Source organism: Vespa velutina, chromosome 1, assembly GCF_912470025.1.
Source record: "Vespa velutina chromosome 1, iVesVel2.1, whole genome shotgun sequence".
NCBI classification, from domain to species: Eukaryota; Metazoa; Arthropoda; class Insecta; order Hymenoptera; family Vespidae; genus Vespa; species Vespa velutina.
In genome coordinates, this window is record NC_062188.1 from 8458364 (window position 1) to 8484114 (window position 25751).

The window sequence follows — 25751 nt, forward strand, 5'->3', positions numbered from 1 at the left end:
ACTCTCGAGTCCAAGGTGATAGCTGTGTAAACACGAATACGCGCCACGGCTTTCGGCAACTTTTCGCTCTCTAATCGTAATAACGCTTCCGCGGTCGGTCGATAAGTTTTTAACATAGTTCCTAACGCGGCTACGCAAACGACACTGTTGTTACACATCAATGCTTTTCGCCGTATTTTCGGATTCCTCTTTTTGATTACATCAAGCCAGCTTGAAATTTGCTGTTGCATTTACCATGCATATTTTCTCGATTCGTCTTCTCACACTATTTGCACCCTCGTTAACACTTTTTCAACTGTCTTGTTACCTTTCAAACGTTTCTCTCTCTCTCTCTCTCTCTCTCTATCTTTCTTTAGGTACTTATATATTGTACATGTAACTTTCTATTAACTAATGTAAATTATATCTATTGATATTTATATACAAGACTAACTTCCTTCTATGTTAAAAAAAAAAAAAGACATCGTCAGTTAACGTGTTTTGTATGGATAAAAAGATGTAAATTGCATATACACAATGAATCTTATCTTTTTTCGTTGTTTCACTTTCTCAATCAGCATTAAATATGAGAAAAGTCGAATTGCAAGAACTATTGAATTGTATTTTGTGACAAACTTGTTAATTATATTGGGTATTTTGAAATGTAAGACAACCAATATGAAGAGTGTAAGAGCATTGTTTAATAATTATCTTGTATCCGATTGTATTCAACATTCAGTACTTGATAAAACAATTTTTGTTTTAGTATTTTACGTTGTTTAGTACTAAAAATAAAATTGTAAAAACATACGAATCGAATATCGTTTGTTAACGCACATATGTTTTTTATTTACATTTAAATGATAACAAGCTTTCATAGAAACTATGGTAAACTTATATAAAAAAATTTATATGTTACTAGTGTGTCAGTAGAAAAACGAATTTAGTTATGTGCATCGAGCAGGAAAAATAGTGTTTTTTTGCTTACTCGCCTTGCTGAGGCTTATTTCCGGAATTTATATAAGTGAGAATGCAATACTTATATATGGGGGATTCATGAAACGTAGACAGTTTTTTATGTATTCGTTTCCCCCTACAGTACGCTTGTCTTTCCAAGAAATTATATAGGTTAGTGTGTCAGTCCGTTGAGGTTTCTATACTAGGGATACTTTCCGGAACTTTTCACTTCTTTTTTCATTTACTTTATAGATCTTTATTGGATTCTTAAAGACATTAATAGCTTATCGATTATTATACTTTTGTTTATAGTTGAACATTTTATTTTCTATTAAATGTTAAATCAATTATATGTAAATATATTGTTTTTGTACAAAATTTTTCACAGAAATACTTTTTTACAACCGTTTCGCATAAACGGTTCTTTCCTTAGTGGAATTTCTTCAGTATGTAATTAAATTTATTCATCGTATACTTTCTCGGATATATCCTCCAAGTTGACGACAGACTCCAGCATCGAGAAGACGCAATCTAGACATCGTGGTCGTTAACGATTTATATTTGAGTGTCGTCATAATCGTGTAAAGTACAGAACGCGAATCAATTTCTTCGCTTAGATGATAGTTGTAAGCTACTACTACAGCTGAATGGAGCTGAGGGTAGAAGTATTGCGCGAAGTATGTACACGATAGAGTATTTGTACGAAAAACTTTCCAAGAGTCGAATTAAAGTAATCAGATTATTTTATTTTTTCTATTATTTGATTCTATCACTTCGTTTCGTATCGATTTTCTTTCTGATTTATTCTTTTCATTTGATTCGCTCTACACCATCTTTCTTGAAACAATTCACCCCTCTTCGTTTCTTGATTCTCTTTTAAATTATTAAAAAAGAATGTATGCTCTTATCCAAGTTATATGCTCCTATTGTTCGTTCTTGTAGAACGAATTATTCTTCGTTCTTAGGATCGGTAACTTGGATGCTGGACTAAAAACACTGCAAAGAAAAAGCCATTATTTTTAAATATGACTCTCTTTCCAAAGATTCTATAACAGTATAAAAATTCGCTTCATTTGCTTTTATACTTCTTTTCTCTTTTCTTCTTCACCGGTCGTACGGTGAATTGCTAGAAAGGACCACTTGTAAACACGCTCGTCGATGGTGGTCTCACTTTGGAATCATTAAAGTCTTTTTCAATGTCGTATACATAGAATACAATATACGACAAACGAACTTTCTCTTGAGAGATTTTTGTGGATAACTCGAGGATACGTAGTACCAGGAGTCACGAAATTCGATATCGTATAGAAATATTTTTCCTATCTTTTCATTGTAAACTGCTTCGTATCGTATTCTCTCGAATATACAGTCCGTAGGAAGAATTTATCAACCATCGCGATAAGTTAATCCAAGTTGGATTATCGTGACTACTGCTACTACTATGAGAGAATTAAAAATCGAGCGATAAGACTCTGAGAGTATTAAGAAGCCATTATCGTGAATTGGATTACCTATTAATGGAGAGACTTGCGGGCAATGCGACGGTTTTGTTGCTTTCACGAAGCCAGAACGACTTCATTTCCCGATCAATGTCCTCTTACGCGGTCGACATTTCGATTCGAGATACTTTCAAATTGAACTCTGGATTCTTACTGACTACGTCGTATCCCTTCTCTCTTAAAAGATTCGAAAGCTATTTGCTTTTATGACTTTATACCTATTATGCCAATAGCGAATAATTTCGAAGTACGAGAATGTTCAATATAATACATTTAGAAAGAAGTTAGCCATTGAGATCGTTCTGTTTCTATTTTAGATATTTGCGGAATCATTCGTCAAGCTGAAGAAATCGAATGTCGATGATGGCAGGTAGCTACATGGGAAAAGCACTTTAGGAACGACGTGCATCAATTATCGTTTAGTGACTAACGTAACGATCCGCCTAAACCGTGAACCACGGTTAGGTAGCTCGCGCTACAGTCAACACGTTAATGCCCGCAAATTCATTGATTAATAGGTGTCGGCGGTATCGATTGTCATAGTCACGCATAATATTCTCATTTCACTTGGTTTGTAACGGGTTCACTTATATACATATTTGGTACGCGAATGATTCGTGTGTACTAATGTGTGTGTGTAAGCGCATGTATGTGTGCGTGTGCGCACGCGCGAGCGCGTGTGTATGTGCATGTGTGTGCGTATGTAGGTACGTGTGCAGCGATCGAGCGTTTTAGCAGCATCGGCAACCATACATCATCTGATTCTGCCCTCCAGCAAATTTTGTTTTTATCTTGCCATTGAGTTTGTCAGAATGGACGGTGGTTCCTACGCAACGTGGAAAAATAAATAGCCCGTTAAAATGAGTAGATGATAATACCCTTATCAGCGGTCTACCGCGTGTTTCAATTCGTTAATAAGCTCGAGCTACAGAGTCAATCATCCAATTTTGAACAACAATAGCAATTTCTATAATACAGTATTAACAGTAAGGGCTTATCTTACTTATTAGTTTTTATTTCTAACCGGTACGAGTTTCCTTTCTTTCATCTCGACCTTTAATCATTTTTCTCGCTCCTCGTATCTCTATTAACGTGTTACATAGATTTATATCTGAGGCGAATCATTGGTTTATGACGTCATTACAAGAAAGAGTATAAGGGAAACTTCCACTTCGTGCTAGTCTTTAAACAATTAGACGCATTCATAGCAACTATTTTTTAAATAGTTAAGAAAAATACAATAATTATACGCATGTATGGACATCGTGTCAAAGACTGGGCGGTCTTACCATAACTACAAAACGAAACTATGACCCTTTAAAATAAAGACGACCACGAGCAAAAGAAGAAAGAAGAGAACATTCGAATCTTTTAAGAGTGTAAGGATATAATACAGTCCGTAAAAATCTATAACTCAATTCTATTGCGAAAAATATATTTCTTCGCGATTTAATCTCAATGTCCAGTCGTTTCATAAAGAACTCAATATTCATATCTATGTTATCACCAAAACGAGTTTCCTAACTGTTTTTTCGTTTTAACTTAAAAAAATAAGATAGACCATGATGTACCTTGCGAAAAATATTTTTCTTTAAAGCACAAGTACGTAATCCTCAATGGACACATTGCAATTTCAAAAATCATTTTCCCTGGATAAAAGTACAAAAAAAAAAAGTAGAAAGAGAGGAATAAAATCTCGTAGACAAACTCAACGGAATCTAAAAATTCACTGTGACTTCTTCGTAGAGCTTCGCTTACATATTCCAGGAGTCGTCCGACTCTTTCTTCTTTTCTACGAAGTACCATGACAGAGGGATAGTCCCATTCCTTGGGGACGGCCTTTACGTAAGTGTGCACTACCGTAATCCAACAGTGGTCCGAAAAGCTGGTGGGAATGTCAAATTTTCTAGCGTTCGCTTCAAATCAGTGTCCACATAAACTGTACTGTTGGAGACGCAAATCTTTCTTGTAGGACCTCATCCTCGAATACCGATGGAGACTTCATTGCATCGCATGGTATACATTTGTAAAATTCTTTTTTCTCATTTCCCATTAATCCCTACCATTTGTGCCAGGATCTTTCTCTAACTTTTCCTCTTTTATTCGTTCGTTATTATCAAGATATATAAATAAGAATTTATTCTTCATCTTTTTCTTCTTTTTCTCCATTCCTTCCTTTTTTACTTTACTATGTTTTTTAGGACCAAGAGGCGTATTCTAGATTAAGACGTATTCTACATCGACGATTAAGACGTCTCGTTTTGCTTAAGAGACACAGCGGTCGGAATACACTTTTCTCGCTCTTGAAATCCCTCCATACTTCTCCCTTTCCTTCTTCTCATCTTATCTCTCTTCTCTCCTCTTTCCATCTTCGCGATTCTTGGTTAGATGGAAATCGCACGAACGACTTGCTGTCAGCAATGTCGACGATAAAGTTTTCCTTTTAGGAATGAACGGGTGATATGAGATTGCACGAAGACGTAAGTGCAGTAAGACGATTATGGAAGGACCTAGAAGTGGTGGTTAAAGAGGAGACGAAGGAAGGAGGAGTAGGTGAAGAACGATATGACGTTTGTCGTCTCGTAGAACGAGATCTTTGCTTTCATCGTCGTGGTCTCTCCTTTTTAGAGAAAACTTCTCAACTCTCGATATTTACGTATGTTTACATGAGGTGATGGATCGGATCTTTCGAATAAAATGTTTGATATCTGTATGATTAATGATAACAAAGTAATTTTAAAAGAAACGGAAAGATCATATTGAACGGTACACATTTAAAAACAAACAGTTGTTTTTTTAGAAAATTTTCAATTAGCAAATAATTAATAATAGTATATTTTATAAATGTGTTTATTATATAATTATTGATTAAAGAAAAAAGGGTATCCATGTTTCCAAGTCGCTTATAAATGTTTTCAAAGCGATATGCATATATATATATATATATATATATATATATATATATATATGTACGTACAAATTTAAAGAGAGGGTGCACTAAAGTGTTACTGAAAAGGTAATTCAAATTGTGTGCGTCATTTTATGTTTTGTCTAAAAGCCAGCATATGTGTAGATGTATAAATATACACTTATATATCCTTATCAGTACTTGTGTGTAAATATATACATACGTATTTTATCGCATCGAACCGTATCATGTGTGCGTACGTCAAATCTACGACCACGCCTATTTACAACAAACACAGGGATAGATACGAGCACACAAATACATAGTAGTGTACGTGTTCTATTACATACGAAGCGTTTTAGTATCCGCAATACGACGACGACGTGACCTCGTGCAATAGAAACGCGGAAATTATTTATGTTGAATTTCGTCATCGGTCGCTTTGCAAAATTCAAGCTACAGAATTGAAAATGCAATGGGAGGTTTTCCGAAGGGCATAGAGAGTAGGAGAAACGTGTTACGAGGCAGATTCAACCGATTGGAAACCACGACCGTCCTCTATAATCTCTCAAATTGTTCGCCATGTTATTTTCTGCTTTTGTCCGTCTACATCGTTTTCGTTTTATTGTTAGACCAACTCGCGCGTCTTCATCTTACGTTTGCACATTTTTCTTTGCTTTGCTCTTTTCTTTCCTTCTTTTTTCTTTTCTTTTGTACTTTTTTCCTCTTTTTCATATCGTCTTTCGCTTGAATATGTTTCTCCTGACAAATGTCAGCGTTTTATAAGATATAGAATTCGAATAAGGCGCTGCAAGTGGGTTTTATCATTTAAATAATTAATAATAATAATCTTAACTATTAGCACGAATGTGCTTTAATCTCCTGTGGAAATTTTTATTGGGGACTGAATTATTGTTTGGAATTTATAACGGCGAAAAGTCGTGCGTCCACTGACGTTCACGTACGTGCGTTCGAAACGATGCTATCTGGTGTAGCGTGGCAAGATTTCGACGTACCGTCATGCATGCGTTAAAAGAGATAACACGCTCGGCACGCGATCCCCTAATGCCCTGCGGATTGGACGGAGGGTATCAAAAAGGTGATTTAGACCGCGCTTGTTTTTACGGCTTGATAAGTGTGTCGCTTAATGGCCCGTGGACTTGTCGAGAGTCCTGCTCCATGATTTGTCCTCCAGTCGTTTAGAATTGACACGCTGGTAATCCACTTTAAACTTTACCGGGGAACGAGCTCGCTTTATCTTGTCGTTCATATTTCATTCGATCGCGCTGCTGCTTTAAATATCGTTGGATTTTAATGACAAAAGTAGCAGGCCAGTGCAGAATAATGAAAAGAAAAGAACAGAGAGAGAGAGAGAGAGAGAGAGAGAGAGAGAGAGAGAGAAAGAGAGAGAGAGAGGGAGAGAAGAATGAGATGGGAACTTCGTTTGTGAAAACATTTTGCTTGGATTTTAAGATGAAGTATTTACAAAGAATCGTAGATAGAATGAGATAGAGATAGAGAAAGGGAATTCATCGATCGTCTGAGCCTTTTCAGCGATTCTCGTTCTTTCCCTCCGATATTCCCATTGTCTTGACTACTGGGCGGGAGACCTGACTCCATTTACTACGGTAGTTTCGTAGTTTCGCAGTTTCCTAGGTTTCAGTGACTGATACTGGTGCTGTTGCTGCTGTTGGTGTTCGGGAACGGACATTCATTTGTATCGGGAAGAGTCTGTCGGAAAACGACTTCTGCAACTCGAAACGCTGGACCGTGGCCAGGAATTTATCCAGCCGAAGCAACCCTTTCCACATTGTCTTTCTCCCTCTCTCCCCGTTCTTCCGCCTCTCTCTCTCTCTCTCTCTCTCTCTCTCTCACTCTGCAGGTGGACTAGCTCCGGTTGCTGTGTAAACGCCATATTTATTGCCTGGTTTCCGAGGTAAATGCGCATGCCGTGGATTATTGGGAAGTAATCTTTCTTTATCAAGGATAATTCGACTTGTAGACGATGATGTTCGCAATCACAGCTTCTACGAATGTATTCTTAGACGAATGTGCAAGAGAAAACATTACGAAATCCTCCAAATTCAGGCAAATGGGTCAAATTATGTAATTGCATGAGAGTTTACCTTGAAACGATATGCAAATGTGTACGAGAATAATTGCACCAACACGGAAGCGAAGCCTTTGAAAATTTATCATTATCTGTTTCTGATGCAATTTTGGCCATGACGACTTCTCCAACTCGGTTTATCGAATCGTTATCGCTTCTCACAAACGCTTCTATTTATCCTTGTCTTTATCCCGAATAACTTGGTTGCACCAAATACTGGAACAAGTTGTTTCGCTTGATACATTGAACCATTATAAGCTCGTCGCTTAATAGATCGACCTATTTGCGAGCGATTTTGGTGGTTAAGTGTGGTTACGGTTACATTAGAGATGAGTCTGGCTTTATCAAAGATTCATTCGATACGTGTCCTTACTTCTCGTCTTTAGCTCTCGCCTAGCGAATTGGTACCATCGGACGAAGTGACGTTAACATACCACGGGATTGTCAGGGAAGCACTCACTATGCTGGCAAGCATGCTATGCTGTTACTTGGTACAGATAACCAAGACTCGGTTAAGTTGAAGCTCCGAATATCAAGAATTCTTGTTTGATCTACACCGTTCGCTACACGGCAACTCTCTCTCTCTCTCTCTCTCTCTCTCTCTCTCTCTCTCTTTCTCTCTCTCTCTCTCTCTCTCTTTTTCTCTCTCTCTCTCCATCTATTTCACTGTTCCTTTTGGTTCTTTTTATTCGTATAAGAACTTATCGAATTTTTCAATCGGTTTGCATTATTGTTTTATAATTGTGAATGTGTAAATAATATAAAAAGCTATGACGAAAGCTATGCCGGAAAATTCATATGATGTTTTGTTCATTTCATTTGATGCATCATTAATATCAGGAAGAATCGTAATCGTTATGATCTTCTTTTGCATAGTTTTTTGAGAGGAAAACATGTGTGAAAGAGCGATAAAAAACGGCGTTTCTTTTTTTTCTCTTCCTCTTTCTCTTTCTCTTTCTCTTTCTCTTTCTCTTTCTCTTTCTCTTTCTCTTTCTCTATTCGGAGTCGTGGAACGAGACCAGATCAATTTGCGATTTCGGCTTCGTGTTTCGCGCGCGAAGGAACTCGGTCGAAGTCTCCCGACGATCTAGATGGTAAATAATGACCGGAAGTTCCCAGCGGCGGAAGATGCCTCGGCGGGTCTGCACTTTGTCAGAGACGAATGATGCGCCGCTATTCGCTGAGATCCGATCGGTTCTTGATTTACGATAGATCTTTAGATAACAATCTTTATTTTAAATCTTTCTCTCTTCCTGTTTTTTCCTTCGATACAATGGCAAATTACTTTAGCACCGTGCTGATTTTTTCCTTCTACGTTCTAATCGAGTCACGTTAACAAATGTATACTTAGTTATGTTAATATATGTGTAATTGAAAATGTACAAGTGATAGCAAATATTTATTGATGATGTGGAAAAAGGCGGAGAGAAAAGAAAAAGATTATTTATTCATATAAATTTGAAAAATATTCATTGTAAAAACAAAAGTCAAAGCTGGGACATATTGCGGGCAATGTTTGTTCTGAATATATACAAGAATTGGACATAATACAATATATACACACATGCGCTCGCACATATATATGAAAACATACACTATGTATAATTATATATGTTAGCTTATTATTAAATATATGTGGATTTTAATTTTTTTAATTTTCAATACAAACTGCTTCGTAAATTACACTTAATTATTACACTTAATTATTAATTATTAAGAATGTAATTAAACTCATTTTGTTTTTCTTCTATATTGCAGGTAAGAGAGGCAGCAGACGAGGAGATTCCTCGGTGAGTCCGACGAAAGAAACATGTTTTAGTAGTGACTCGTAGGAAAAACCTGGCGATCGGTTCTGAAAAGATGAAAAAGAGAACAGGAAAAATGGTCCTAGTAATCAAGCAGCGAAGCGAGGATCGTATGACGTGAGGGCGGCTTAACGATTTTGTATCTCGGTCGGGTGTTCCTTCGCACAAAAAGATGCCTCAGGGGAAATCCATCCTATAGCAGCGCACGAACTGCTGCTGCATATGTACATGAAAAACGCACACTCGATATGCTTTCCAGTTTTCTCTATCGTCGCGTAGATGGCGGTAGCGTACACTTTCTGCATTTAAAACTGCATACTTTTTCGAATATTCGCGCCACTTACGAATGTCATGAATGTTAATCTTTTTTTTTTCTTCTTATTCCTTTTCTTTGTCTATACATCGTTTATTTCAATCAAGATAATTTTATCTCGTTGACTCGTTGAATTTTTCACAATTCCGTTACTCCTATATCCTTTGCTTTTTCATTTTTCTTGTATTCTCTCCAATTAATAAAAAATTGCTACTTGCATCTCTGATGAAAGAGTCTGAGGGAGAGAGGTTGAAAGAGAAAAAGAGAAACATTTGGAAAAGAACGAAGATATCGAAGTTGCAAAGTAAATAAATAAAAAAAAAATAATATCTCTTTTTTTCTTCCTTTCTTCCGTTTTATACTTTCGAGCGATCCATTGCAATAAAAGTTCGCGATTGCTAAATCGCATGCATTTTATTTTTCTCTTTAAAATTTAAACGAGACCATTCCCGATATTCTTTGCTTAGTTCGAAGCCACGCTATAATTGGATTTCGGTGTTTTGTATATTTTTGATGGCTGACACCGGTATGAAAGAGCATGAGTACCCCTTTCCATACTTCATCTCTCCGAGCTCATCAGAGTCCTCTCTTCGATCTTGCATAAGTATATGTATGTATGTATGTCGATACGTATAATGTCTGCGCTTTATCGCACGAATCTAGTAATTAACATGGTACGATAATTAATTCGATTGAATTTTGTTTCATTTGTCGTCATTTCACTGTTCGTTCCCGTGGGTATAGATAATCGAATCGCTTCATTTCGTCGATAGAGAAACGGTACTATCACGTATTTACATATCACCATGATCCCAATTCTCGAGCAATTTTCTCAAAAGAATTGTGTAATTCTGACGTAACCTGTCAGCTCTACGTCGACTTTATCATTTGCGATCCTTTTCATACTCGAAGCACAATTTCCTTCAGGATCAATCTTCAGCAGTTTGGCGATTAAATTAGCTTTATACCCTTGGTAGATGCGCCAAAACTCTTTAACGACTTTTTCAATTGCGTCACAGATAAGCTATTGTAATCCTTATTCATCTTTGCAATTTATAGCTGCATTGAATATTTAAAACTTCCCTACACTTTACGAATATTCAATATTACAATATCATTTAAAGACTATTGTTTATTTACTGTTCCTTCTCTTTTTGACTTCTTCAATTAAAAATTTTATAATAAATGAAAGTGGCTAGGGGGATAATCGTGTATATCGTTAAGTAATATGATTGAGAATAATTATATAGATATACATGTATTTAAATAAAGATAATTCGCACACAATATAACGATAATCAATTAAAATGTTATAGTCCGTTGAACAAAATGAAATGTGATAGGGACGTGATCGAGTTATGAGTGTATTCATAACTTTTAGATATTGTTAACACTTTTTGGCTGAGAAGATAAAACAAGCCTTAACAATGTTCTATGTAAATTTACTCTGTAATTCGACGATTGAGTATCGTTCATCAGCCAATAGTTAGAGTTCCATGCACTTAGCATACAATTGTATTTTTTATACTTTCTGATTCTTCTCGTTGAATGGACTGTAGCTAACTACACTACTGACATTACTAACAACTCTGACTATTCTGACGATTCTGATTACTCTGATAATTAAAAAACAAAGATGATTTGCCCAACAATTTACGTTGTCAGCATTATTGACGTTATTATTTCGCATGTTTATATTTCGTGTATATAAACCATGTTTATATTTCGCATGGACTAGTTCATTTTTCTTTTTTGTGTTTCTTCCAAAAGACAAAGATATTTTATATTTTATATTCCAAAGATATTTTATATTTTATATTCCAAATATTCCAAACAGTTCATTTTATTTTTTTCTTCTTTATCAATTGATACGAACGTTTGAATGTTTTTTCTTTAATTTATTTGATCAATTTAAACCACGTACATTTCTCAAAACAAATTGTCACCTAGTATTCGGTGATAATAATCATTGTAGGCTTTATTTGCACGTGAAATCTGTACGTGAAGAATATATGGGGAGTTTTGTACCAACCTCACTGCTGGTATGACGAGGATGTAGCTTTCATAATGAATCGGTATGATTATTAGCGGGTAATAAATCACATCAATGTATTGGATTTGTCCTATCTTTTCGGCCGCACATGAGAGATATCGGACGATCGACCAATTGATAACGATGTAGAAATATTTTTAATCGATATCACGTTCAATTATCTCTCTACTCTCTTTCTATTTGCATATATATATATATATATATATATATATATATATATATATATTACAATCACGCGATTTATGGTGAACGAAATAACATAATTTATTAACAAATATTACTGCGATAGGCTAGATCGCTTTTGTCTCATATAATATTATCGCGGACGCATATAGTTACACATATACCTATATTTACTAGTTCTCGTATTATTCACATATTCGGCCTTCGTGTGAGAGTAAGTACGCCGTATCGGGCATTAGCGACATTTCCATATGGAATTGCAAACAGAATAGATAGCTTGATTTTGCGGCTATTACTGATTGCATGATTGATCGAGCTTAAGCTCTCGTTGATTTTCCATTGGTAGGTGATATCCATGTCGCTCGTGACCGTAACAAATAATGGTTTGGTCGAGATTGCGATGAGGATTAATAAAAAATGCAAGTACAACATAGTATTGTAATCTTTGGCTCGTTTAAATGTTTACTCTCAAATTCTGCTACAAGAGCAAAATCTATTCATTTTTTTTCGAGTTTTGATGTGCTGAAGCGTATCCCGTTGCTTGTATTACGTTCACCTTAACTTTTACATGTATAAAATAATCAGAAATTCTACTGTTATTCAAGACAATGTGATCCAGTAATATCAGTGAATACAGAATGTAATTTCAAATCGGCATTTCCCTATGATTTAATTAGGCTGCGATGCGTTAAGCCGTCCGTAACAGTTTGCCGAAACGGAAATTAATTCGACGTAGCATAGTCCTGCTGTTAACTCTTCTTCCACCTAATTCTTCTGTTTAGTATCGCCTAGTAAGACAGGAGAAATGTTAACACAATTTTCAAATTTCACTACTTGTTTCTAGTAGATGTATATCTTCTCTGCCTTCTTCTACTTGCCTTTTGCATTCCTGTTCGAGAGGCAAGAGTTTTGCACACAGTACTGCATCGGGAACAAGTTTCTTGCTTGAAATTTATGTCTCGTTAGAAGTTCCTACGAATAGTTATGATACGTGAAGGGGAGAGGGAAACCTTATAATTACTCCTACGAAATTCTTCGCGTTGAGTAATTGTCTGTTAGGGAATTATCATCGAAGTACTTTCAACATTAAGATTTCCACTTTTGGGATTTCCTTCTTCTTCGTGACAGATCAAGAAACAATGTTAAAGATGAACTTTTCGGAAATCACGAATTTTGATAGTGTCCTAAGCATTCTACACGATCTACGATTATGTTACGTCGAAACACTTTTTGAGCAAGAATAATGAAGAAATTTCAAAATTCTTTTAATGGTATCAATGAACTTTTCTATATCCTTTGCACTTTGTTTCTCTTTCTCATTTTTTCTCTCGCGAACGAGATGCGAAATGGGTACCTAGCACTATTCCTCGTGTCGTTGGGTGTACAGTTCAAACCGAGTGCAAGGTTGTTCTAAACGTCGACAGTAAATGGCTTTCGGAAGGGAAATGAAAAGCAAGCAACCTTTTGTTCAGTAGTTCGAAAGAGGTGGATACTGTCAAAGGACGGATATGCAAACGACTGGACTGCAGCAGGTACCACGATCATTTCATTCAGGAAAAACCGCTAACATAATGCTTTTCCGTTGGAATCCAATTTTTTCTTTTTTTCTTCTTTTTTTTTTTTCTTTCCAAGCTTGTGAGTGAAAAATTCATCTCTTTATTTTACCAACGAGTATGTTATATAGAAATTCGGCGTTGTTCTCGTCGACAAAAATGACGTACTTTGGATTCTCTCCGCCCTTTTCACTTCCCCTCTACTTTGCTTTTTCTTCATCCAGTGACGCGTGACCGAGAAAAAGTCATTTGACCGTAGAACTGCTACGGTCTTCATCGATCGATCGGAAAAAAAATCTGTCGTTAATATGAAGTAAGAGAGATTTGCAGGATGGGTCAATCGTTTCGCCTAATCCAAGTTTCCAAGATTTACGACTCCCCTTTCGCCTAACTGACGGATTATCAAGAGATTTCGGTACAGACGGTATCGTTTCATATAGGCATATATCGTTAGGAAAGGGTAGTAAATCCATCCGCATACGTTTCATCCACAAATAGAAATCTCATAACTCACGCTATGCGAAAATCGGAAGAGGCAGATCTGCGATCATCGGAGTAACTGCAATACGAAAAAGGATTAAACAGAGCTACGTGATTTCCTCGCGCTTTGAGTACTTCGCTTGTTATCTAGAAAATCTGATAGCGAACTGAAAAGAAGAGAGAGAGAGAGAGAGAGAGAGAGCGCGAATGAGAAAGAGAGAGAGAGAGAGAGAGAGAGAGAGAGAGAGAGAGCGCGCGCGAATGAGAAAGAGACATAGAGGGAGAGACAGAGAATGAGATGAGATACTGGGAATGGGAAGAGACGGTAGCTGATCGGTTGAGACTAGAAGAGTAAATCCTCGCTTCTGAGGCGACAACGTGTTCACGTGGAAAGTAAGGTAGGTGGTTTCCACGAAAGTGTAGGAGCCACGAAAGCGGTGGAGCTCGCGCAGTCACTTGCTTAACCTGCCGGCTTAGCGCAAGAGTTTCAGAGGATAGATTGCTTTAATTTAAGTGGAGTTAGGTTAGTGCACTGGTACACACTCTGTGGGTTAGATTATGGGTCGAGTCCAGAATCCATGCCAGGGCTTGGCTTAATTCGATCCTTTCCCTTTCCTCTTCAACCTCTCCCTCCCTAGACTTTCATTCTCTTTCTCTCTACCATTCCCTCTCCCTCACTCACTCTTCTACGTTGGAGAATTAACCCTCAGATTAGTCCCTACACTTACAAGCGAGTACAGTAGGATGGAGAAGTATGGAGAAGGACTCCGTGGATCATGGCGTATTCACTTGCCGTTAAAGCAAAATCGAACCTAACTGACTGCAGTATCCGCATCCTCTCGACGAAAACCCCTCCTCAAATCTCCACCATTTTGACATTACTCTCTACTTCTACTTCTCTCTCTCTCTCTCTCTCTCACACACACACACACACACATTCTATTTCTCGTTTACGTGGCTCTTAAATACGACTCGCACGCTTGCTGGCTTGGCATGTTGCTTCTTTGAACCATTCATTGCGTCTTCATAGCGATCGTTACTGTACAAGAAGCTTTTGGTCTTTTAGTATCAATTTGAGGATACAAGTTGCAACTTTTCTCTTGCATTTCAGTAAAAAAACATTTTTATTGATTTCATAATATTTGTATTCTACAAATTGCAACATCTACTATCTTTTGTGATTTACTTTACTATTTTCTATCTTTTTGAATTGAAAGAAGGATTCAACATTATGTGTTAAATGTGGTTGAGAAAGTTCAGGGGTGAGAGATAACTTTTGTTTCCGTTGATAGTTTATTATTTTGCGGGCTTTTCGTTAATAAATTCTCGTAAAATCGACAGGTTGCTTCGACCGGTAGACGTGAATTAAATTGGAAAATTCGAATCATTTTTTACAGCAAACTCGACTAAATGAAATGCCAACAAATCTGCTCGTCGTGATTCAGTAATATTGGTGTAGCGCGTATCGGCTAGTTTCCCACTGAAACGAATGACAAGCAAATATTTATAAGTCGAAATTGCTCATGTCGTTTCGTGGAGAAGCACGATCTTTGAATGTACCTAACGTATAAGTGGAAAGAGAAGAACGTATTTTTCGATGGTCTCTTCGACTCGTGAGATTCTGTGATAGAGAGATTGAGAATCCTGTTTGAAATTCGTTATACGAGATCTTTAAATACTGGTAATTCTTCATGATATATACATATATTTGAATAACGATAAAACGAATTTTGCTTTTAAATCCTAACGCTTGTATCGAAACATGCGGTGAATAGAAGCGATAGATTTTGTTTGCATCAGTCATCTCGTACAAGACGATACTGACGTTTGTCAGTATAATGTCGCGTCAACGAATTTCACATGATTACCAACAGTTTTTCGTAGTACAAGCTGCGTGCAGTAAAGCGAGAAGGAAGAGGAGGAGGAAAAGAGCCATGTGAATAGCATACTATAGGCATGTAAAGAGGTGAGAGTAGAGAGAGGGTTTAAGAGGGATTTTTAAGCTGGCACTCTTCCACCTGTCAACCCATGCCCATGGAAAGCCACGTAAACGCGACAAATTTGCGGCTGTCGGAATTTGCATCGCTTTTTGCTCGCGACGAATTGACGCGAGATGATTCGCGACGCGTTGTAACTATTGATCTCTGATCGCCGTCCAAAAGAGGAACCGGTGAACCGCGAACGGAAACACGAATGGAGGGAGAGTAAGAGAGAGAAAGAGAGAAAGAGAGAAAGGGAGAGAGAGAGAGAGAGAGAGAGAGAAAGAGAGAGAGAGAGAGAGAGAGAGATTTTCCCATCGTGTATGAGCCAACAGCAATTTTTCACGATTTTTCCACAGAAATCCGCGATCATTATGCATCTTCCTGACGTTGACATTTTTCATTGCCGCGGACTTGATTACCACACGGATTTAATATCAATGATGGCCGCTCTAAGATTAATGCAAAAATAGATACTACAAGCGCGTAAATCGAACATATCGCTTTTACATCAATCCCTAAGAGATTTCCGTACCTATACATGGATACATCACTCACGGTTCTCGTCAACGTCAGGTTTTTGAATTTTAAATGTTTCACAAAATCGCCCAATTTTTTCATAGATAAAATTTTCCGTGGGTCACGATTAATTTTGCGATCCTTTCATTTCGAAAATGTAAAAGATGAATGTTTGTTTGTAGAAAATAAGTGTTAGTTTTAGATCGGAATGAGTGACTGTAGATATGTATATATGTGGCTACGACGTTAGGCGATGTTATTATTTTAGAGTTCAGATTATTATAGCATAAACAATGATAAAGAGCGTTACATGAGCCTTAAAAATGTCGTCATAAACTTCGAATGTGGCCAAGTGCAATTCGTTGAAAGAGTAAAATTTGTATGCGTCGAGAGTACTGGTCAGCACGCCTTATGTTCTTATGTTTTACGTTTTTTCAGTTTTATGTTTTTTGTATGGGTTTGTGAAGAGTTAGTTTATAATGGATTATTATTCTTATTTACATTTCTTTATTTTTTTTTTTTATTGGAAACGTCCAAACGTTTAAATATTAGCTTAACAGAAAGACCGGATTTGTTGACTTCGACGGTATACTTAACAATTTGATATTATTTTTTGTATCTGCTGCTTTCCTACGTGAATATGTTCTTTACGTTTCTGCGTCTTATTGTTCTTTTTAGTTCTTTCGAAGTCGGCCACTAATCTAGCAGCTATAATCGTCAAAAGTAACGTGCCAGATTATCAGAGAGTCTCGGTCCTCTAGTCTTCTACCTTTGTGTTCCTTTCTCTCTTTCTCTTTCTCTTTCTCTTCTTCCCTCTGACTCGTCTACCACCAGTCTTGGGATTAAAGCCTTAAAGCCTTATCTTTGGAAAACACGACGCGCCATTTGGACAGCGAGACTGCGAATTCGAAAATCAGAATGTCGAGATGTTCATTCTTTTTCTCTTTTTTAAAGTCGTTGCTTTGTTTCCATCGTAAAAACAGTGCGTTCCTAATGCCTAATTTGCTTTTGCTCCTGCTCTCATCTCTTTAGTTGCTCCAATTTCTTGCACTGCTCAACCAAGATGATCTCCTTCGGTATAAAGTACCGTTCCTTCCTTTTTCTATACACTTTCTTAAATATCTCAAATGGAAAATTAGTGAATAGATAAACGGAGAAAATCAAAAATTTCGATTGGAACTTCTTAAAAAGTTAGCCATTATCTTTTTACATATTTAATTGTTTAAATAAAAATTATTTTTAATGGACAAGAAAGTCGATGGACGTTTGTCGATCAATCCATGTAGATATATAGAATTTCAGATACAAATTATGAAAAGTGATATCCTTTTTAATCTGATGTTTTTTTTATCATTCGATCTTTATTTCGTAGCAATTAATAGTACTAAATAGTCATAAGATTCATATATAGTAAATAGTTAAATATTGATTTGAAGACGTGACAATAATCTTGAACTTACGCGAATAAAAATAATTTATGCCATTATAATAAATTTAAATTGTTGGCTAGAAAAGTAGAAATACTTCGTGCATGGATTAATCTAAGCGAAGATATTTTTAGAAAAAAACATCGATAATATTTCGATATTAGCAAAATGTTTGGAATAGCCTAACGATGTATAATATATATCTTTAAAAATGGTTTGAGTGAATCGATCAAACTAATAAAAAAATGTTGACATTTATTTCAATTCTCTTGAGACGAATACAAGTTCAGGGTGAACGTAAATACTTCACTTCAGTCATTGAGATCGATAATCTCTAATTAAGGAGGTTCGTTTCTTCGAAGTGCCACGATATTTTTTCCAAGCAACGATCATTAAATGCGGAGAATCGGATATCAGAGCTGATTATCAGAGAGTACTTTACGAAGGCTCGCATCGACGTACGTCGTTTAGCCATGGGATTGATACAATGTTACAGAATCTTGTCGTTACAACTGATTTTATCGGACTTGTCCTCGCGCTTGAAACGCGCGCACCTTTTATTCTCTTGAAATACGACTCAATGGATCTCTCTTTGTTTCAAAGAAGAAAAAAGAGAGAAAGAGAGAGAAATTGGAATGTCAGTACTGAATGATGCTGCAGTATGATCGATTCGCACAAACCGACAATAATTGTTTTTACCGACAATAAGCAATTAGTGTGACTTTATTCGAACGAGCTTCTGCTTCTGAAGTTTTATCATTTGTTTGTTTTCTTTTTTATTTTTATTGAGAATTTGTTTCACGATCTAAGTTTTCCCATATTGAACGGCTCTTTATAACATTATAAACATATATACTTTATTATTTAAAAATCCAGAAATATGTGGTTTCATATAGCACTTTCCTTAACAATTTTTTACTTGTGGTATTTTGTGGTATTACCGCACTGTAACATTTCCAACATTCCTCATCATGTTCTTTTAAGGGGAGAAGTTTAAGGTTATTCACGCACTAACAACTTTTATAATACTCGATGAAATAGTTTAATCATTTAATCACTTAATCACATCACAATATTTTCCGATGCGCGCATTGGAAGACTAAATAATTGCTATACAACTCTAGTACGAAATGGATTTCATAAAAACCGTATGTGTTTGTGTTCTATGTTGTTTGATTTATATTTTAAATAGCCTGTTACTCGCTATTCTCCCTATTCTAGCTAGAAACAACTGAAAAGTTAGCAATGCATGCCGACAGACTTGAACATGTACAATTTATATTACCGACAACTGTTCCTTCACCCTCAGGATAGAACGTAATGTAATTTTATAGTTTTTAGTTGTGGCTATTAAAAATTCATCAGTGTGCGGATTTCTATATATAGTATAATGCGATCCATTTCAGCGATTAAAAAGTTTTTTGAAAAAGTTGTCAATGCGCGACTAGCAGCTATGAAGTAGTAAACAAGTAATGAAGAATAGGATAATTCAACTTTGGAAGTTGCGTGAAGTGTGTCTTATTTAATCGATGATTTCTGCCTTATCAGATTTCTTCTGATGAGACATTTACATTATTACTTTTATTCTAACAATTGTAATATACATAATTAGATAAATATATTCTATAATTTATTTATACTATATATAATTATTTATTTATATAATAATTGTATATATATATATATATACATATATTATATATAAACTAACAGTAACATGTTAATCCACTCGCCTGAAAAGCGATTAAAATTTTTATAAGAACGTTCTTTTTTAATCTTCGAATAAAATTTAACATGATCGTTACTAATACTCTTGTTATTATACAACACAATATAAAAACAACAACAAAAACACTATATATAATACAAAAAGCTGCATACAAAACAGAACACGCAAAAAAAAACAAAAGATCCAATGTACATTATATAACTGATCAAAAACAGGAAAAGAGTAATTAAGCAATGACAAATTGTAATATGACTACGAAATATAAAATTCTATTAATTTCACTCACTAGCAAAATTAAAGAGAAGTTTATAAAACAAATAACAATAACTTTGCAACTTTAAAAACTTTAATAATACTGAAAGAACAACATTTACCGTAAAAATGTAAAAAAAAAATTAAAAGACTAATTATTCCTACAATTCATAAATAAGACGGAAGTGGACGAAATCTGTAGAAGATCAAGCAGAAAACATGGCAGATTATATGCGGAAAATATTAATAAATGGAATAATTAATTTACCCACGCAGTAATGACAGTAATTTACAAAACATAAATGAAAAACAAGAAATCTATGCGATAATTAAAAATCTAAAGGGTAATAAGATCCCTGGTTATGATCTCTTAACAGTTAAAATACTAAAAGAATTTCCGGAAAAAGAAATATAAAATATTAAATAATTCTGATTAATTTAATCTTAATTTTATATATAATAATTGGTTAGTTTCCACAAATTTGGAAATGTGTGGAAATAATAGTAGATATTATAAAAACCCGACAAGAATCCTGAATTACCATCAAGCTATAGGCCAACATTTCTCGTTTAAATTGTTTCTAGAATAATAGAAAAACTATTTATAAAAAACAAAACGAAATTAACACCAACTACTTCATTTCAAACTACCAATTTAGATTCAAGAAAAATCATAATACAATAGAACAAGTTCATAGAATGGTAAACAACATAATGAACTCTATGAAAAAAGGGAATTACTGCACTGCGACTTTTTAGATGCGAAAAAAACATTTGATAAAGTTTGGGATGAAAGGCTAATAAAAAAGCTGTAAGCCACGTTAACAAGAAAAAGTTACTAAGTCTTTTCATACATTACAAATAGATACTTTTACATAAGGATTAATAATGCAACCTCTATGCTTAAAATGATTCATGCAGCAATGCTATAAGAAAGTGTTCTTAGATCCATATTATAGATACTCCTTATTCTTTGAGGATATATTAACTGAACCGGATATTAAAATATAAACATTTACAGCCATCTTATTAACTTACAAAAGCATTGAAATAACAACAACAAACCTACTAAATTATTTAAGTGAAATAAGAAGTTGGATAAAAACAAGTAGTTAAAAGTAACGAAGTATTCACACGTTACCTTTACATTCAATAAAATAAAATATGCTGAAATTAACTTTCACAATCAACAATCGAATTCCGTTCAAAATCTCGGACTTCATTTAAGTAGCAAACTAAATTGAAAGAAATATATACAATAGAAACAAAACAAATAAAAATGAGTAGAATAAATATGCATTGGTTTATAGTGAGAAATTTTAAATTGGACATAAGTAACAAATTGCCAATTTACAAGACCATAATAAAACCGATATGGATATACGGATTACAATTTTGGGGGATAAATGACAAATCAAACATCAAGAAAATGGATAGACTTCAATTTGTTATTTTAAAATTAAACTTAAGCGTATCGTTTGTAAAAATGACAATATAAGAAAAACTTTGAAAATATAGAAGGAGAGAAAATGACACGATAAAGAAAAATTCATTAATATAAAATAAACAATTACATTAATCTTGAGCCAGAAACTCTATCCTGAGCCTAGAAACTTTCCAAAAGACTTAAAAGAAAATATTCATCTGATTTACTTATATTGAACATTCATTGTAATTGTATGAATAATATAGAATAGATTGCAATTACCGATAGACCAGTTCTGATAAGAACAATGCATGCTGGTAAAATAAAAATGAAAAACTCGACTTTAATAATGAGATACGTCCGTAACATTAACATGCGATCGAGGATCTCAAGAACTTCGATGCAATCCACGCATTCTACTTCTAGAAGGAATAGTTGTTTCAAGAAATGTCTCTCGGGTGAGAAACGGTAGAATAATCAGAATCAAGTCAATTCGAGAACAAGTAGCAAACAGCTCATTCATTATATTCGTCTCAAGTAGTAGAATCGTTGATAATAGCATCACGACGCTACCTTATATAGATCTTATTTATTATAATACTGTCAAAGTTGAAGGTGGTAAAATCACTTAATCTTAATTTATCAATAAATTTTTATTCAAATATAATATTTATAGTAATTATTCAGTAAATAACAATATATTATATGCCATAAGACTTATACAAATTTATATGCCTCTTTTCTTATGTCTCTCAGTTTCTCATTTTTTCCATAAGAAAAGATAGTGACATCGATTCTCTAATTCACTATTTTCGAGGAAGTCCTTGGAATTGCAGGTACAGATACTTCTTCGTTTCCTTACTCATATTCTCTATTCTCTTATCAGCATATTGAGTACTGTAAGTTAGATCACGTACATGAATGGATCGAATGATTTAATTATTAGGCAAAATATCAAGTCTGCGGAAGTTGCAAATATTAAAGAACGCAATCTCGTCGTACCTAGACATTGCATAGATATTCTTGAAAAAGGAAGATTAATTCAATAAAAAAATTCTTGTTCATCAGTTATAATCAGCATTATTTGCTTAGTAACCGATTTTCATCTTTGTCATCTTCCGGAAGCTCGGATTCTTCCATCCAATTTATTTATAATTAGCCATAAAATCTCTTTCTTTTTCAGTTAAATTATTAAAAATAAATCTATTGCGCTCGCTTAAAACCGAGATACATAAGTATTATATAAGAAAAAAAAACATAGTACTCTCTTATGCACACTATTACATTAATAGTTAATTACAGGGATATCGATAACTGTATTGAAATCTTCATGATAGTTCTCTTAAATAGTACCATTAAAAAGAATTTAATTATTTTTATATGAATCAAATAGAAACATTAATGAAAGGAATTTAAAAAATATATATTATTATTCGAGCTTATACAGAACGAAATGCGGTTATTAATATTGAAATAGAATTTCACATCGGACATTAATTATCGTTTGTAATAAATATAATTAGCGCGTTATTTACAGTGTTCTGGACTAGTGCTATTTGTTACACAGTTCCATGCGAAGCTTTGTTACCGTGCCTTTCAAAATATTTAATCGATTGCTTCGTAGTATTAGATTTATAATTGTCGTTGTGATAATTAAATTACTTTTAAATATTGTTCACAGTTTTCCTCGTGCATCGTACGTTATGCTTCGGCTATTTAACGTATTGACCGTAACAATCCCCTTGGTAATTGCGTTTTATAATGATACATTTATCTTCGTGAAAATAACAACGATGTACTGTCGTTGATTTTTAAAAAATCTTTCAAATACATTCACAGAGAAGAAAAGACGTACAACGGGGCGTTGAAGCGTCGAAGGAAATTACTGTGTGCTTCTCGTGAAACGACCTTAAATTCTTTGTGAGCGTGAAGAAGGGACATACGGTGTTCAAAGTAATGACTTCGTAGGAGAATAAAAACTTTATGGCGTAAGTTACGGTTTCCATAAATCGTCTCTCTTTTTCCTTTCTCATAGGTTTGGTAATATCGTATTTACAACGATAAATTCTATCCGTAATTTAAATTTTATAAAAAATTTTAATTCATTATTTTTACAATCAGCATGTCAAATAGGTCCATCAAACGACCTCTAATTATCTTTTGTGAGATTTTTCAAATAAATATCGAAAATCTATAAAAGATAAAGTTAGAAACGATTTAACTTGTTCTTTTCACCGAGTAACCTTCGTCCTTTCATTTTCGCTTCCCGTTGAAAAATGCGCGGATAGTTCACAGCGTCAAAGAAGCACGTAGCAGCAGCAAATGATAACCTACGACGAATTCGTACTGCGACAGTTATTGTTTTTTAATTGAACCGACGCACGCGCACTAACGGCGCTCGGACCTGCGCTCGAAAGAGGCCGACTATCTCGTCCCCTTTCACCACCCCTTACTCCGGTCCGTATAAAAGTTGGCTTGGAAATTTTTTCAATTAAAAACCGTTGGCGCGTACCGTCCACCAGTACGGCTCTAGGAAAAGAGGAGAGGAAAGGAGACAGGGGTCGAAAGGAAGAAAAAGAGAGAAAAAGAGAGAGAGAAAGCGAGAAAGGTGGGGGGAAGGGCTTAGTTTTAATTACTGTGGCATCGTTACGCATGGCTCGTTTCAGTAAGACCGTACTAGAAAAATTCCAGCGGCAGCTGTGACTGTCCGCTCGTAATACGAGGAAGCGTGTGAGAGTGTGGGGATCGAAGTAAGGCGAAAAAAGCTTCTGCTACGGGACGACGAACTATTTTCGAGAAAGTCCTTAGAATCGCAAGTGAAGATTCTTCTTCGTTTTCTTACTCGTACTCTCCATTCTCTCGTCTGTGCATTTTAATTAGATTAAAGCACCGGGAAACGAGACAGTAGGAGGAGGAAAAGAAGAAGAATAAGGTAACGGAAGACTAACTTTGCAACGCCGTTTTTGTTAGCTTTTTAATGCAAATAGGTGAATCAGAAGTCGTTCCTTTCATTCGATTCCGATCGTACCTCTTTTATTGGTTTCTTTCAGTCGATAGAGTCAATAAAGCGCAAGATAAAAAATAATTCCAAACTTGAGTACGTATTTCAAAATCCATAAAATAAACGAGTATTGTTTCTGGATGTACCATTTTTGAATTTCAACGACGAAATCTACGAGGCTTTTCTTCGAAACGATTAGTTTCGCGTTGACGTCTACTTGACATTTTAGATACTGTCGAGGGTGAGAAGAGAGTGACAGCGGTTCGAAAATATTTAGTGTCGTATAGGCGGTAGAAGTAACAAGGAAGTTTGAGAAGAGGAAGCGTATATTTATAACAGAGTAACGGAAAGTGAAAGAGGTAGAGAGCCATCACGTGAGAATGGGCGGCCGGCGTCCATTGACGCGATAAATGCCGTCGTCAGCCATTAATGACGCTCGCGTTGCCACATAATCAATGGAACCTATCTGCCCCCTATTCCATCGTCTACCTTCTCTTTCTTCACTTCTTCTTCTCAGCTTCCAACATCATCTCGACTCAACAAATTAATTCTCCGGCTTTTTCTACCCTCCAATTACCGTTGGATGCTTGCAACATCAACCGACTTAGTTTGAACAGGACTAACCAAATTTACAGACTATTGGGACCATGATAAGTATCTATATAACTTGTTTTTATCATTCGTACACAATGAAAATATTTCGTACGATCAGTAATGATTTTACTTGTAGTTTTTATCATGAATTAATTTGTACGAAAATTAGAGTGGTATTAAAAACCATTCCACACATACTTATATGCATTCTAATCGATTTATTAGTCATAGAAAAGTAAAAAGTATATTATCAAAACCGAATACAAAAATTTTTTATGGATAAAAAGTCTTTGAGAATATTATGTGTTACAAAAAAAAAATTAAGGAAAGAAATTATCGAAGAGGCAAACTTAAATGTTAAGAGAGAAACAGCGGAGTTCAGGTGTTATAAGCATCAAAATGACTCGTAGTCGCATCAGCATTTAACGAGATAATAATCGTGCGATTACACGTTTAATTCTGTATGCTTAAGATGCGTGCCGGCGATAAGGTGTGACAAATATTATCCATAATCTTGGTATAACAACCGTTCACTATGCTCCATCAACCACGGGAGCGAGATGAGAAACAAAAAAAAAGACGTGGCAAGAACGAGTCGCGCTCGAACGAAAGTGAAAGAAAGAATGAGCGTTGAAAAAAGAAGGAAAAGAGAAAGAACCTGTTCTGACATCCAAGTGTCGTTCAAACGCTGGCGCCTAACTACCAGGAATAGTTTCTCAATCGTCTTCTACCTGACTCGATTAATCGTTTGAGTGCTAAGGGTCACTGTAAAAATCTTGTCGAAAATGCCAAGTGGCACAACAATGCTTGTTTCAATGTATATCGATAGATCCATTATTGATAGATCAATTGCGTAACTCAACCTGATGATCTGGCACTTTTTGAGATGAAACGCGAATAGTGCGATCGCGCTGCGTGGTACACAAAACATTGTACGAAGGTAAAACAATTGAATGAAGATGGTGAGTGAGAGGTGCTGATTTT

The 25751-nt window shown here is 35.3% G+C and overlaps 1 protein-coding gene across 13 annotated transcripts in view; it reads left to right on the top strand.

Moving 5' to 3' along the window:
• Positions 1-25751, top strand: part of LOC124951706 (RNA-binding protein Musashi homolog Rbp6) — a 596819-nt gene that overhangs the window by 158157 nt on the left and 412911 nt on the right. The window contains exon 2 of one of the 13 annotated variants that reach the window (XM_047500573.1): positions 9212-9243. The exons of the other annotated variants lie outside the window; for them this stretch is intronic. The gene's annotated coding sequence lies outside the window, so the exon portion shown is untranslated. The remainder of the gene's footprint in view (positions 1-9211; positions 9244-25751) is intronic. 13 annotated transcript variants of the gene reach the window in all.